This window comes from Nansenia antarctica (genome assembly GCF_963989245.1).
Source record: "Nansenia antarctica genome assembly, chromosome: 5".
Classification (NCBI taxonomy): Eukaryota; Metazoa; Chordata; class Actinopteri; order Argentiniformes; family Microstomatidae; genus Nansenia; species Nansenia antarctica.
The window spans coordinates 19790689-19806820 of NC_137690.1; positions in this window are offsets into that span (position 1 = coordinate 19790689).

Sequence of the window (16132 nt, forward strand, 5' to 3'; positions counted from 1 at the left end):
ACAAATAAGGCAACAAGGCAAGATAAGTCAAGATAAATAAAGTGGCAATAGTTAAAAAACACAAGTGAGACAATTGGACAAGTGACAGTTGTAGGAGACAAATAAGACAAATAAGACAGGACACAATTGAGCCGTACAAATAGTACAAAATAAAATAGTACAAAGTAGAAATGTCACGAGTATTGCACTCGTTGGTAGTGGGTGTATGGTATTGAGTAAAGTGTGCTTAAGGGTAGGTAGTCTGTATACATGGGATATGCTTGTGGATAATAGTAATTTGTCTTCAGTAGGCTTGTTCATCAGCCTGATCGCATCCGATCAAAATGTGTTGAAGAAAAAACCAATGGGCATGATTACAAGCCAAGTTACACAATAGCTGGGTGTGTTTATTTGGAAAGAACCACATAAACAATGTGTTAGCATTGCATCAGAGAGCACACAGATGGATGCTGCAGTAAGAAGAGCAGCTGAGATTCTCTCTGGCCTAACACACTTGGTAGTAGACAACGACTCAGAGAAGTGTCACTGTGTTGGCTCACAAATCAGCAGCTCCGATGCCTTGATTCCAAAGATAAATAGTCTTTGGATAAGATGGAGGAAGGCATCTATCTCCAGTACTGTCAGTTCTGTCAGCTGTGTTTTCACAGGAAATGAATTGGACAGTAAAACATGTCCCATTATGCTGCAGCTGATCCTCTACTATCGTTTCTAGAGGTGTTCTCAAGATGGATGTTTTTTTGCCATGTTTTTATATGTAAGCTTTCTCCATAATGCTGTCTGGGATATTTAAATGTAATTATGTCTACTGACAAGCCAACAGTACCATGCTAATAGTATACATGTAGTAATTAAAGTAAAGTACATTTGAGGAATTTCCTGAAAATGATACCCGCCTATTAAATAAAAGATAATTTACAACAAAAGAGTAAACATACCTGTGGAATAGCGGAAGAGCATGTGCTATGCTCACTCACTACATTGTCACGCCCTCTACTGGAGGAGAATAGATTATGGAAAAAGTGGGGCAACCACATCACCTGATACGAACCATACCATTTATTAATCATAGTCTCCATGGTAAGGATGTGTCTCAGAATAATTATTCATCAACAGAGTAGATCACAGAGATGAGACATCAAATTTAACAAAAATGTGAACTCCAGTGAGCTCTCAAAGGGATCGAGGAAGACATATATCTCTCTTTATATACTGGCAATATGCACATAAACTATTAGACACATCTGAAAGATGACTCACTAGCTAAGCTTTATTAAATCCTATTTGGCTTTTCCCCTCTCAGTGTCTGCCAGGACATCATTATGGGTAAGGGATAAAAAGACAAAACTTAAAACTGAATTATGAAGGATGACACAGAAGAGGTCTTTGCTCTTTTGATCAGCCTTCACAGACATGACTAACACTAATGCCAGACACGTGGCATTAATTTTGAAAGAAAATTACTTTTAGCACATTTCTATGGCTCATACTCCTGACATACTGCAGGCTTCAGTATTTTAACTCAAGAGAGGAGAGTGTGATCTCCGTGCAGGATTCCTTGAGTTTTTTGGTGAAGATTTCCTGTCTGGTTTAGAAATTAAATGTTCCCCATGCCAATCCTTCTTATCAATTAAAATGCAGCAAAAACGTTCCACAAATGGATGACAGGTGGGAAGAAACAAATGGGTTATGCTTGAAACAAGCAGAAATTGTCAGTATATTTTGACATTTAATCTCCAGAACTTTGTTTTTGAGGAGCTATGTACCTATAACATCAGCTATAAACCCTTTGAGAGCCAGTCACTTGAACAGTCTTGATCTCAGTTCACTATATCATCAGTAATAATTCTTCACAAGTCTCAAGAAGCATTCAGCAGCAGATCCAATATCTTATGTAATAGTCCATTTGAGCAATTATGCCCAGGTCTGCACTGTGTCTGAGGAGGAGTGGAAACGTGCTCTGACAGTCGACTGGCTCCAGCTCAGCCGCTCTCACTGTTCAGCTGACGTCCACATCCAGCCTGGTGGCGAACCTGGGACAAGTACCCTCCGCAGATCATCATCTAATTTAGCCTTTAAAAAAACCACCATATTCTAAACACATCTCTGTTCATCCTACAATCTGTTGCGTCCCATCCCACGCACTAGTCAGCAGTCTGGCTTGTCTACTCTGCCTTAAGTGAGGCTCATTGTGCCAGAACAAGGGGAAGGTGTCTCATTGTCTCCATAAACAGAGAGAACACCCCCTCTGGTTAGGCCGTCTGTCTCAGGAAACACCACAGTGGAATAAACCCACTAAGTGTGGCCTCACTGAACCCCCCACCTCCTCCCCAACATGGAAAACCATGTTCTACTACAGTACTTCATGCTCACTAAGCAGAGAGAATCCGTTCATATGCTTTATCTTTTAATCACATAGATGCACAATGTACAACACTGTACTGTATGTCACTGCTCGGGAGGCTCCAGGAGGTCTTCATACGTCATACATCAAAAGCTATGAAGATAGTGTGTCAGAGCATTGATAATATGTTTTATCTGGGTGCATTTCAAGGCTCCCGGCAGATTGTCGTTGTGCCTAAGGGTCTATGTAGCAGGGAGAGTTTCAGCGATGATCCTATGATTTCCCCCCTCCTCCTTACTTCACTGCCCTACAGACAGACATGCACTAACAAACAGCATTTGACTCCGACAGAAAATAAAAGGCGTCAGCTGAGAGAGAATCATATCATCCATCTCTGTCAGCACACTGTCTCTCTCTCTCTCTCTCTCTCTCTCTCTCTCTCTCTCTCTCTCTCTCTCTCTCTCTCTCTCTCTCTCTCCTTCCACTGCTGAGCACTGATCCACACACTGATCCCTCCATCATTCTCACTTTACTAAAGTGACACAGGCTGTCAGACAGGACTTGCTCAAGGATCCATGTTCACCGATCGGCATCTGGATTACCTCTCCCTCACCTCTACTTCATTCTTCTTTCCATCCCTGACATGTCTCTACTATGCTGTGGTTTTCCATTGAGGTGGCAAATTACACCACACTGAGCATATCATCACTGACTCATTGCAAGTCAGCAAAAGCACAGTTCTAAACAGAATGGAATATATTCTAATAATAGATTGTGTGCAATAAAAGTCTGGCCCAATATATTTTTCCTATCATAGATTCAAACCACATTCAAAAGTATTGTAGTAAAAACATAATCATCCATATGGTAGTCATTGGATACACTTAGAAACTGAGAGTCACACTTGGATAATGTAGTATAGGTCTTTGAAGAGAAAAGCCCTGTCATTGTTTATTGGGTACACTGGTATCAAATATGGAGTTATTCTACTTTCCTCAAGACCAACCATTTGAACTGAACTTGAACTGACTTCAAATTGTGGTGATGTGTAGATCCACTAATAGATTTTAAGCCTGGGGTAAAAACTGAAGCCATGACCACTGTTTGAAGTTCTTCCAACCCACTTTTAAATTTTTCTCTGTGTGGAAACAGGTCAAATTGAGCTTTTTCAGAAAAAATTAATGAAGTAAAAAAATAAACCTCTAGTCATATTTGTTCTACCAGTCAGTGGATGGTACAATACCATACTGGCTCACTATATCTTACTGTGTTTCATCCTCAGTTAAAGTGATGATTTACTGACCTCTCTGGGGATCCTATTCTTTGTTCCTTTGGAAAGCTTTTTTGGATGTACTCTATGATGTCATACTGCTGCCACGTTCTTTATTTCCACTGTGTGACCTGGCTAAAGGACTGTGCTGGTTCTCCCTATCAGGCTCACTGACGTGCATCCAAAGGGAAGTTAGGAAGAGTCAAGCATGTGAGGAGGCCATATTCATGTGAGGAGGCCATATTCATGTGAGGAGGCCATATTCTCCAACTTGTCTGTTGCAACCTGTCTCTGAAGAACAAAGAGAGAAAGAACGGTTTCAAATGCAGTTATTCTGAAGTTATGTCATTAGAAATGATTTTACAGTGTGTCAGTTATTCCTGTAACACCCAAGCTGTATAGTATTTATGAGTTACATGAAATGTCTATCAATAGCATTAACTATCCACTCACTCACTCAGTCTGTCTCACACAGTCTGTTTCTGAGATTGCACATTGAGCACATTGTTGCACATAATCCCATTTTCGTAACTGTTCCCATGATAGCTGTAAGTCCAATAAAATGCATGAACGAAATGTTTCCGCCAAATGGAAAAAGCACTGGTAAATGATCACACGAATCCAAGACATGTGTTGCCTTGCTAGATAAAATATTTTGAATTATCATCATGAATTATATGACTGATATGTTGACGTTTTTCAACACCCTTACCATAGTGTATCTCACTTTAACCAAACAGGTCCCATGCAGCCAACAGGGGATAATGAGACAATAAGAGTTGTGCTATGTGCTAAGTGCTATGGGTGTTGACAGGGCTAGACGGACAGCTGAGGGTCTGTGTGTTTACTGGAAGTGTTGGCAGCATATGGGCCCACAGTCCTTTCCATCCATTTGCCAGTCTGAACACAGCCAGCCTGGGCTGTAAGTTTTACAGCACCCGCTGAGGTAATTCAGAGTAACAGACATTCATAAATGTCAGTCAGAATCGGGTCAAATATATGAACTACGTTTTATAACTTGACAAGGGGAAAGGCTCTGACCTGTACACTCCCTAATTCTAGTGATGATGAAATGGGCACAGCCCCCACACTGCTGAATAGAGTTCCTCATAGTGGTTTAACTAGCAAACGAGTGTGGCATGGTCCATAATTTCAGCATAACCACTCTTCATATTACTCTAAGCAGGTCATACTATAGATAATACTGAAATTGTCCAATGAGTTGGGTTACAGAAAATATGGAAAATATGACAGAAAAAAGACTCTATGAAACCAAGAGTGTTTTGTAATGTCACCAAATATCAAAATGGTACAACCACAGAAATTAGCGCCTCCATTGAGTGCCATTAGAAATATTGTACCAGAAAGACCAATAAATATTCTCCACTAGAGCACAAGGAAAAATGCCAACTGCAATTTCACATCAAGGCCGAATTACTTTGTTATTGATACTCCTTGATATTTGGATTCAGGCACAACTCAAAAGCTAGGGAACAGAGTGTGGATTCATGCATAATATGCAGTCTACTACCCTTAATTTCCTCTAGACTTGCCCACTTTCTCCAATTAAAGACATGAGGGCACAAAAGCTATTCTGTGCTCTAACAGTGAGAGTATGTTAATATGGGCCATATCGAACCAATACTAATACTTTTCTATGGGGGGAAATGGGAGGGTTGGAAATCATTTGGTAAAATGTTTGGCACTTCACTGTGGAGTTGAATGAATCAGTTCACTTCACTGTGGAGTTGAATGAATTGAGTTCACTTCACTGTGGAGTTGAATGAATTGAGTTCACTTCACTGTGGAGTTGAATGAATTGAGTTCACTTCACTGTGGAGTTGAATGAATTGAGTTCACTTCACTGTGGAGTTGAATGAATTGAGTTCAGAAAATGAATATCCCACCTGGATAATGAAAGAACAATTATCACTGAAAGATGTGGGGAGGAAGGTCTACCTTCCATTTTTACAGCCACATTTCTTCACCTCCAGGTCAATAATTTGCTCCCAGCACACTAACAGCTCCTGGGCTGTTGTTCTAGTGCAGCTGTGCAGCTTGATGGATATATCATCTCCTGTAGATGCATTTTTCAATGCTATAGGGACAGAAGCAATAACACTACTGAACACTAAACAGAACATTCCACTGGAAAGCAAGTTGGAAAAGCGGCTGTTAGCTGGTAGTACATTCATTCAAAGTAGTTGCTCTCCAGCAAAAAGCCTCCAGCAAAAAGGTCGAGCGTTACTCCTCTTAGCCCAGGTTAGGTTCCTTACCCCAAAGGTCACTGGGGTAACAGTGACTGGGATCCCTCAAAGCCAGGTCTCAGTTACCCCTATGTCTAGCCTAAAGGTTACGTCAACCTTAAGGTCGTGCATTGGATGATCAGGATATAGTTACTCTGTGCCAAATGTCTCAAAAGCTCAACACAAACACAGCTTACCGTCTATAATGAATTCTAGTCTGTATGTTGCAATACAAATAATTACAATAATCACAATACAAATAATCACACCCACATAGGAATGAGGTTAGTAAATAAATGATGTCAACTCAATCTTCTCAGATGTTAAGATAGCTGGAGGTTTCCATCCACATATGCAATCAGTTTAGTACCTCAGATAAATTCCTGTGTAACCTCATATCCTCTTCATAGCCTACACAATGATGTCAATGAAAAAAAATATCAATTAAGATTTCCTTCTTGTCATGCTATCTTTGAAGTGTATGATCTAGCCTATGGGTAGGGAGGGAGAATCTCCATTAAGATTAATAGAGCTATAAATTGCTCCCCCATAAAGGTCAGCCACATTGTCCCACGTCAGATATCAAGACTTCACATAGTGTCGGAATGACACCACAGAAGAGAATGTGTGTCAGCCATTAAATAACTATGGGCATTCTGCATTACATTTACTTTAGTGTCATCTGCTCTCATGGTTAGGAGACTCATCATCATCATCATCATCATCTATTCAACTAAAATCAGTATTAGATGAGAGGCCTAGGCCTTATGCCTGAGGTGAGAGTGAGTAGAAAGCTGAAACTCATGACAAGTGTATCCTGTATCCCCCTCTAGTGGCAGCTCAGTAAAACTGATGAGCAGTGAGGAGTTCTAGTTCTCCGTTTCTCTGCTACTACGTGTCCGTGACAGGCAGCCGCCACGAAAACCAGGAGTCACAGGTGTCTGAGGGCCGTTTTTTCCCGGACACAGATTAAGCCTAGTCTAAATATAATTGTCACCGGAAGACCTACATTGAAGATAGATTTTGGTGTAAGATTAGGCTTAATATGTGCCCGGGAAACAGTGTAAAATGTTTGAATCTGCTGTTATACTCGGGTGACATTAAGTAGAGTCAGAGCTTGTATTGTATTTATGTAGTAACGCTCATTGTACTCGTCTACCAGCCTTGCAGGTCGTTTTACCTACGAGGTTATCAATTATAAAATCATCACAGAGCTAGATCGGCTACATCGTCAAGTTTAGCTTTAGCCGAGATGCAGCCTCACCTCTATGGGTTTGTATTTTCACTCTGAAGAGTATTAATTAAATTAGGCTGTTTGAGAAGCTTTGAATTGAAACCTAAAAAACCTACCCAGTGGTGAGTAGATGTTGTTTTGAAGTACACAATATAGAGGGCATTGTACGGCATTGGCTGTCCCTGGCCGGCCCTGTGTGAGGTCCGAAAAAAAGTTTTTTCATGGCTTTAACATGTAAAGCAATGCGTACAATTGCATTGCTTTTATTTTGAAGGCGACAATTTTATTTTCAATTTACGTATGTGCGTGCGTGACTTTATGGTGCTTTTCCACTACCGTGCTGACCCGTGCCGTACCGCGTGAGCCCGGTTTGTTTTGCTTTCTCCACTGCCAACCGAGCCGGGCTGAGCCGGGCGGTTTTAGTTCTCTTTCAGAGGGGTAGCGAGAGGTACTTTTTGCCAGGCTGTGTGTGACGTGGGACGCTGCAGACCGTTGATTGGTCAATGGAAATCGTCAACATCGTCATCCCATGTTCATAGACTTCATCGCTAACCGCCATTTTTAAATACCACAACAGATTTCACTCGGAAAATGTCACTTGTGGCGCTTTTCCATTGACCAGACCGGTTCGGCTCGGCTCGGCACGCTTTGGAAAAGTTCCATATAGGATACGTTCTCCACTATACACAAGAGACCTTACGTTACGCAGATGTATTTTTATGGCGTTCACGGTATTAAGGCCCTTGCACACCAATGCGTTTTTTACGTGTGTTTTTTACGTCCGTTCAAAAAATTAATTAGAACTCATGTTGTGTCAATCACGCTTGCATACCGAATCCGTAATATTCGTCTGTCAAAAAAAAAATCGGAACAGGTTCGATTTTCTGCGTTTTTCGCGTCCATCAAAAGCCTTTTGAGAGTTGTTTTTGACCACTCCGCCATGGTATAGGGACACATCGTCAAATTAGAACTGCAGGACAGTTGGATTAATGCTTACGGAAGTACATGTCTCAAGTATTATCTCGGTTAGTCGAGTGAAAGAAAAACAACATACAGATGATAATTCACACAATATAATACCACGAAAGCGTACGGCACTAAACAATAACATTCATTTGGGCAGCATCACTAAACAATAACATTCATTTGGGCAGCATCATACTCAAACTCAGGCAGAAGGGCAAGGTCCGGGCAGGTGCACACACTGTCAGACTGCCAGTTTATCTGTACATCATTCAGCATGGTTATAGCGGTTTCTTTTTCTATTCTACTATTCAATTTCTACTTCTGCTGTCAACCAAATGCTCACATCCAGTTATCCGCTCACTGCTCTCCATCAAAAATGGCACACCCATCGATAATATTACATAATAACAGCTGCTCGGATTAGATAGCGTCACATCAACGGGGCAAATGCGAGATGAACTCTCATGCGCGAGTGTCATGCTCGCTCATGCGTTCCATAAATTCCTCCGTAGAACGGAAAGTCCTATCTATTCCAAAGTGTTTTAGCCTTCCCCCTTTCCACTGGTAATAAGGAATTGGCAAGAATAGATTGATATAAATCGATCAACATTTAAAAACAGATGAAGAGAATGATTACAACATAGAGATAAAAGTGTTATTACTGGAACTGTATTCTATTAGCGGGATAATGCACAGGGAGCGATATATTTCTACGGAAAGGCTGTGCTTGACGCTCTCATCGGACTGACGCGGGGCTCATACAATCTCTGCGTGTCTTGCTGGTAGTCAAATATATTTATTTATACAGCATATGGATGTTACATGCCTGTTACTTGCCGCTTTCACTTCTAGTAGATTTGTAGTTTAGATCCTTAGTACCTTTCGCTCCAGGAGTTCCTGGTCCAGAAGGGTAGCTAAAACGGCCCGGCTCGGGTCGCTTCGCCCTGGCTCGGTTGGCAATGGAGAAAGGAAAATAAACCATCGTGTTGGCCCGGTAGTGGAAAAGCGCCATTACTGTTTCTGTAATAACTTATTAATAAAGATTTGAAAAATTATGATAACCATATTATTATCTTAGTTTAATGTCATTTCAATGCATCATAGAACTATGTGTTTTATGAATTTTAGTTTCAGAATAAAAGTCCCCAAAAAAGTTTCAGAATAAAAGTCTGAAAAAAAAAGTTTAGGAATAAAAGTCCTGAAAAAAAGTTTCAGAATAAAAGTCCGGGAAAAAAAGTTTCTGAATAAAAGTCCTCAAAATTTAGAACAACATTCTCACCCACTTGCCAACACTAAAGCAAGTCACACCCTCAGCTGATCACCTCTGCAGGTACTCATCCATGTTAGGAGCTCTGCATGGTGAGTTTTCAAGGCGATTTCAAGACTTCAAAGCAGTTAACATGATTTGTTCTCCCTTAACCTGCAGTGTGGATAATACACCCAGCGACGTTCAGCTCAAACTCATTGACCTGCAGTCTGATACACTACTGGTAGAGCACTTTAAGTCAGTATCACTGCTGGACTTTTACTCTTCTCTCAAAAGAGGAGAACTTTCCACACATGAGGAGGCATGCTCAGAGGATGCTAGTTCTCTTTGGATCTACCTACACATGTGAACAAACATTCTCAGTGAAGTTCAACAAATCCAGATACAGATCCTCTCTCACTGATGATCACCTGTCAGCTGTCCTTCGCATCTCCACCTCAGACATTCAACCAGACTTCAGTGCACTTGTTCAAGCCCAAGGCAGACTTTTCTCACTGAACACAAAAAAGAACTGAAAAATATCAAAAGCACTTGTTTTTTCTACTCAGATGCTTAGCTCTGTGTGTTGTAACTTTATAGTTAGTTATTAGACATTAACTGTCTAACTCAGCGATTCCCAACCTGTGGGCACCCTAACCACAGTCTAAAACCACTAATTCCACCCAAAAAACCCGAGCCCATCTGGCAACCCTGGTCGGGAGTCAGGAGTTGCCCACACACATAAGGATGTTTGGTCGTAAATATTGAACACATACAACATTTACGATCTTGGTATTTGATCACCTGCTATATAAAACATCGCCGCTCGGCTTTAATGGTTTAACCGCTATTTATTTTTTTGCCACGCTCCCTCTAGTTTTTGGTAAAATTACGTCGTTGTTTTGAGCGCTCATGCGCGTTTCATGCGCGTGCACGCGAAAACAAATCGCGCTGCTGAGTGGGCCGCGAATACTGAAGAGATCTGTAAAGTGGGCCGTGAGTCCTAAAAGGTTGGGAATCGCTGGTCTAGTGTTTAATATTTGTGATATGTTATATGTGTATATGTTTGTGAATATGTGAATATGTTTTCTGTTTTTGCACCTTCAGAAGAACCACTACAATTTCATCGTATAGGCAACTGTATAAGGACAATAAAGTCTATTTTATATATATCACTGAATTGTATGGCCATTCTGTCCTGTTTGTGATGTCACACACTCACCTAAGAACATCCAACTCTGATTGTCACAAACCATCACCAACGTTCTAGAACCCAGATTCAAATCAAATCAAATCAAATTGTATTTGTACACAACACTGAAGACCAGTCACACCTGTGAGAGCTCACACACAACTGTGCCTTACGTATAGCATAGCTGAGAGAACAAGAACACAACTAGTAATACTTTTGATGTTTCCTTCACTACAATGTCTTCTATCAATAGTAACCGGCGGGTCGATGGCCTCGGTAAGTCTTCTATTCTCTTCTAATTTTCATAGTTACAGATAACAAACATCTATCAGCAGTGAAATAATGAATGTTTGAGTCTGTTACAAGTACTTTTTAATTTTTAATAATAACCGTTATTTGTATAGCACTTTTCCTGCAAATGTTGCAGCTCAAAGTGCTTTAATCATTATATAATCATAATTTCATTATTTATGAATATTAAAAAGATGATTTTTTTGGTCTTGACTTGAACATATTTGCTGAGGTTGCATCCCTAAGGTAAACTGGCAGTGCATTCCACAATCTGTGTGCATAACATGAGAATGCAGCCTCACCAAATCTCTTCTTTTGTACAGAATCTCAATTTGAATTTAAGTTTATTTAAGAAAGGACAATGCATACCAATTAACTTTACCAATTAATTAATTAAGTGTAAATATGCCAGATTTAGCCAGGAGGCTCGTTTTCATCTGTGGTCCCTGGCCAAGATTGTAATGAATGTTTGAGTCTGTTTCAAGTAGGCCTACTTGTATGTACCAAGGAAGGTTAGATAGAAGAACTGTAAAATGTACTGTATGCCTAGTTAGGAAGTGCTGTTATATTATATTATATATATTAGCTACATTATATAACTATAATGTTGTCCTATTTTGTCCCAGCAGCCCGCAGACAAACACGACGACACAATCCTTTGGCGGTGCTTGGTGTACGGGGGGCTAGACGTCCTCCAGGCGTCAGGATGTTGGCTGGACGTCCTCGAGGCATCGCGACCCCTCTGATGCTGCTGAGGATGCTGCAGGGCTCAGCACGCCACACCACCCTGGACAGCGACGGCGAGCACAGTGCTCCTGACGACGACGATGACTACGTCGATGACTACGTCGATGACTACGTCTCTCCTGTCGCCGTCAGCACCAGAGGTGACGAAGAGGAGGAGGAGGAGGAGTACAGCTGCTCCTCCTGTGCGTCCGATGACGACTCGGACTCTGACGATGACTCTGACGATGACTCTGACGATGACTCTGACGATGACTCTGACGATGACTCTGACGATGACTCGGCACGCCACGCCGGCTCCTGGGCCCTCCCACGCCCTCCCTCTCCCTACCCTCGCTACGTCCCCTCCTCCTCCGACGACGACGACGATGACTCAGAGGAAGAGGAAGGGAAGGGCGATGCCCCTGGACGCCCTGGTGGCGCCCGTCCTCGGGCCCCTCCTCCATGCCCTCCCTCTCCCTACCCTCGCTACGTCCTCTCCTCCTCTGAAGACGAGGACTGGTCTGAAGACGAGGACGACCCTGATGGAAGCATACGGGCCAGACTGTTGGGCCTGTGTCGCCCTTCTGCTTGTGGTCCCGCTGGTCTCCCTACTGGACACTCTGCTGGTGTCTCTACTGGACACTTAGCTGGTCTCTCTAGTGGACACTCTGCTGGTCTCCCTCCTGGACACTCTGCTGGTCTCCCTTCTGGACACTCTGCTGGTCTCCCTCCTGGACACTCTGCTGGCCTGTCTACTGGACACTCTGCTGGTCTCTCTACTGGTAGGTCTGCTGTCCTCTCCATGCTTTTAAACGAGGCCTTAAAACCCACCTTTTTAATAGAGCCTTTTTTTAGCCTTTTAATTGAAAATGTGTATTGCTTTATCTTCCTGTGTTTAATTGTAGCACTCTGAGATTTCCTATGTAAAGTGCTTTTATAAATAAAATGTATTATTATTATTATTAGAAGGAGGAGACGCCATGAGGCCCCAGACGACTCCCCTCCCACACGTGTCGGCCCCTGTGAGGGTGGCCAGGGCCCCTATGACGGCGGCACCCAGGCCCAGCGGTAGAGGTAAGAGGACCAGGGACGACGCCGGCAGCTGTTCCTCAGACTCAGACTCAGACTCAGAGGAGACCTCAACCAAGAGACAGAGGATTGGGCAGGATTAACCAGGATTATCACAATAACCAAGACAACCACAATAACCAGGACTACCACAATAACCAGGATTTTCACAATAACCAGGATTATCACAATAACCAGGACAACCACAATAACCAGGATTATCACAATAACCAGGACTACCACAATAACCAGGACTACCACAATAACCAGGATTATCACAATAACCAGAACTATCACAACAACCAGGACTATCACAACAACCAGGACCCACACCACCCACACCACCCACACCATCCACACCAACCAACCCAACCACACCACCCACACCACCCACACCATCCACACCAACCACCCCAACCACACCACCCACACCAACCACCACAACCACACCAACCACACCAACCACCCCAACCACACCACCCACACCAACCACCCCAACCACACCACCCACACCAACCACCACAACCACACCACACACACCATCCACACCATCCACACCACCCACCACAACCACCACAACCACCCCACCCACACCAACCACCCCACCCACACCAACCACCACAACCACACCAACCACCACAACCACACCACCCACACCACCCACACCATCCACACCATCCACACCAACCACCCCAACCACACCACCCACACCACCCACCACAACCACACCACCCACACCAACCACCCCAACCACACCACCCACACCACCCACACCAACCACCCACACCACACACACCATCCACACCAACCACCCCAACCACACCACCCACACCAACCACCACAACCACACCACCCACACCAATCACCTTACAACACCTACCAGACCTACCAAACTGACCTTGCACATGCATCCACACCCTGGACAAGCCCTTCTCCTGCTACCTGGACAAGCCCGGCTTGAAGCCCTCCACCTGCCCCATGGACAAGCCCTCCACCTGCTCTCTGGACAAGCCCTCCACCTGCTCTCTGGACAAGCCCTCTACCTGCCCCCTGGACAGGCCCTCCACCTGCCCCCTGGACAAGCCCTCCACCTGCTCTCTGGACAAGCCCTCCACCTGCCCCCTGGACAAGCCCTCCACCTGCCCCCTGGACAAGCCCTTCACCTGCCCCCTGGACAGGCCCTCCACCTGCCCCCTGGACAAGCCCTCCACCTGCTGCCTCTGCCACCACCTCTGCAGCCCATCCTCCACACCGGCAAGCGTCCCTACAGGTGTCAGGTGTGCCAGCAGGGCCTCCCTACAGGTGCCAGGTGTGCCAGCAGGGCCTCACTACAGGTGCCAGGTGTGCCAGGGCTGTGGGTGCACCAAAAGAATGCCAGGCACCGACCGGTCTGCCCCCCCCTCCCCCTCAGATGAGCTGCCTGCCTCATTTACTGTTCAAACCCTAACCCTAACCCCCCCCCAGTTTGAAGACAAAGACCGTTTGAAGACAAAAGATCTTCAATCATATACATTTGACCAAGAACAATTGGTTTAAAGAAGTAGAATATATGGCTAACTCCAAATTAAGTTCAGTCTGTCAATGCTTTAATTATATATACAAGTATGTGTGCTTGTATTGTGAATAAATTCGGTGTAAATATAAATAAATACTGTATATATAATTTGCTTATGTCACGCAAATCTTTTAATTGCTACACAAGTGTGTGTGTGTGTGTGTGTGTGTGTGTGTTTGTGTGTGTATGTATGTATCTTGTTAATTAGCCTATGACAGATAAATAGGCAAAAATGTAAATAAAATGTGCTGACCATAGTCTTTACAATGGAAAGCTGCTATTTACACACAACAGCCACTAGTTGGCTGTCTTTTAAAATTCGCCTGCCTCCTGCACAGAAAAACTGCAAAATAGCTTTATACTAGCTTATCCTGATGTCATTTTGAAAATGTAAGGATACTTGGTGGTAGAACGCACATATCTAGGAAAGTCATGAGGAGGAGGAGGAGGGTCCAGAAATTTGATCGAGTGCAAAGATATACACTTTTTACTCACAGGGTCAAATTTAATTTAAATTTAATTTAATAATAATAATTTATAATTTATAATGACCCCATCCATGGCTGTTCCAGTGTTAAAGGCATAATCAGGAACATAGAGACCTGCTAGGATACACAATAGGTAATGGAATGATTACAAATATGGAAGGAGCATGATTATATTTTACTTGATTGCATTAAATCTGCCTATTCAGAATAATCAGGACATGTTTGTACAGTTGTTGGTTTAGTAAACAGGAGTTGACATGTTAGAGTAAAACATAGTTCAGGTTTTCAGTAAAACAAATGTATGAATTCTGCTAACATTTTCATTTTCAGCTCAACAAACAAATGGCTAGATATGATTCTGAAGACTCAATTAGCAGCATAGACATAACAGAAGATAAATATCTGGATCAAAGAGATACACAAAAAACATGACTGTCTCTTTTGTGAGATAGCACAATCAAAATTAGCCCAGCACCTGGCACAGATTCATAAAGGTAAAGCTGAAGTTGCAAAGGCCCTTTCTTTACCCTTTCTTTGAGGCTGTGGCGCAGGAGGTAGAGTCGCCGTCTAATGATCACAAGGTTGGCAGATCGGCGGTTTGAGCCCACTGCATAGGAAAACAGCATGTGAATTGTATAATTGTGTTTTCATTAGCCATGCTCCAACAATGGCAGTCTTATAATGCAATGTTCAGTCATTTAAATGGAGATTCATATCAGTGATGTGACATCACGGCAAACAAGCAGCAAGAGTCTATACTCATTTTTCCATTCATAAAGGCATAACCCTTATGGTAGATGTGGCTACGATCATCCGTGTGTCTACAGTTGCTCATACCCCTTGTTTTTCTAAACAGCAATTCATCTCTAGATTAATTCATCTTCCAGATATGATGTCACTCCCTTGGTGGTATATCATTGGCATAGAAATGTTTTTCATGGGGGGCGCTTAAGTGGACACTAATGTGCATACCGTCATTATTGCGATGGATGCCTGGTTTGATGCAAACCATCGTCTCTCTCCCCAATAAAGCAGAAATGTCCTAAAGAAAGAGAGAACAATGGGTTTCAGGGGGCTTCTGGAATGAAGACCACCAGGACAGACAGCACCGGTTCTGCAGGTAAGAATTATGTGGTAGACAGTTTAATAGATACTATGTCTATGCAAACAGCATGTCATAGGATTTCAATATTGACCAGTGGGATTTTTATAAAGGTGTTTCCATAGGTTTGCCAGAGAGAATACAGGAGGCCATGGTGTCATGGCAGGAAGATCAGCTTGAAGTGTTTGTTCCTGTTTCGACTTGCCTTCTCTTCAATCACTCCTATTCTAAGATTTCTGTACAGTAAGCCGGTGTTTAATACGAGCAGAGATCACAGAGGGGCACTGGCAGACTCAAGGGGGGGCAGGGGGCGACTGCCCCTCCTGGTGCCCCCACAGTTGAAAAACGTCTCGCTTAAGTGCCCTTTTGAGTGGCGGAAATGAGAGGATGTGCCCTATTGGCTGCCC